Source organism: Phaethon aethereus (genome assembly GCF_964289735.1).
Source record: "Phaethon aethereus genome assembly, chromosome: 12".
NCBI classification, from domain to species: domain Eukaryota; kingdom Metazoa; phylum Chordata; class Aves; order Phaethontiformes; family Phaethontidae; genus Phaethon; species Phaethon aethereus.
In genome coordinates this window covers 18,324,787-18,326,012 of record NC_138588.1, presented here as the reverse complement: position 1 = coordinate 18,326,012, position 1,226 = coordinate 18,324,787, and positions in this window count along the sequence as shown.

The following is a 1,226-nucleotide window of genomic DNA, read 5'->3' as shown; positions in this document are numbered from 1 at the left end:
GAATAGCTGAACCATGCTGTGATAAGTATGGCCTGGAAAAGGACAAGACAAAACAAGAAATCTGAGGCTTTCTTGCCGTTTCAAAGGAGCCAGAACAAGCTGGCAGGAAAAATGGCTCCACAGCTGAAACATTCTATAAACCTTTAACCCTTTCTTACCTCAGTGGACTCATTTCAAGTGAAAATCTCAAATTCAGTCAGAGGCAAAAAAGGCAAGTGTCTGTAGCTGAGGTTAGGGGACAAAAGTATCTTCTGTTGTTCTCGTGATTTTGTTAGAAATGCTACAGCTTGAAGAATGAAGCAGTGGTCAACAACAATATCTGATACCACATAACAACAAGAAAAATAACTTTTCAGCTTGCTTAATTCTTCCAGAATCACTACAGATTTTTATTGTGACATATTTTTAAATTATATTTTACTTTATGTAATGTGCATAAGGGGAACAAGTTGGATTTAATTACTTAATCCTTTCAACACACAGTGTCTACCAGTTTTTAAATTACTTATAAAAATACATTTTCTTTTTAGGATGGTGTAACAAATGAGGTTTGGGGGGGAAAAAAGGCTGTTTACTTGAATAGCATGTGCCATAAATTTGCACTAGGAAACTTAAAAGTACAGCTAAAAAGTTAAAATACATATTTTTATGCTTCCCCAAAACAATTACCAAAAATTGTTTGGATTCTGGCATGTCTTCAAAAATGAATATTGCAGTTTACTGTATTACTGAATAGCTACAGCCTAAGTCTCATTTCATATTGAACATTGATATGCAGTAAGTGCTTATCTGAGGTGTTATGGTTTGCCTGGAGGAACAAGTGATAGGATGAAGGCATTAGTCATTGTCCCAAAAACTCAACCAGACTATGCTGTACATCAGCAGTTTGCTTGAAATTTAGAGACAAATTGACAGAGGGAAGTTAGGAAGAGAGAATGCTTACTGTCTATGAAATGACCAAGCAATGTGATGATGTGCAGTTTGCTAGTGAATAGGAGTTGTGTGGAAAAATTCTAGTTGTTTTGAGTGTTAGTATGTAAACACATTGTATTGTGATGTGTTTGTAACTAACATGACTGCTTGTGAGGGAAGATTTCTCTGCATTACAGCTCTTTTGTGGTATATAGTTTCACTGTTTTATCGAACAGAATTTCAACAGAAACAGTCCTTGAGATTGAGACTCAAAAATTATATTCTCCGTCATTGCTCTTGTTTTGTGTTTTCTG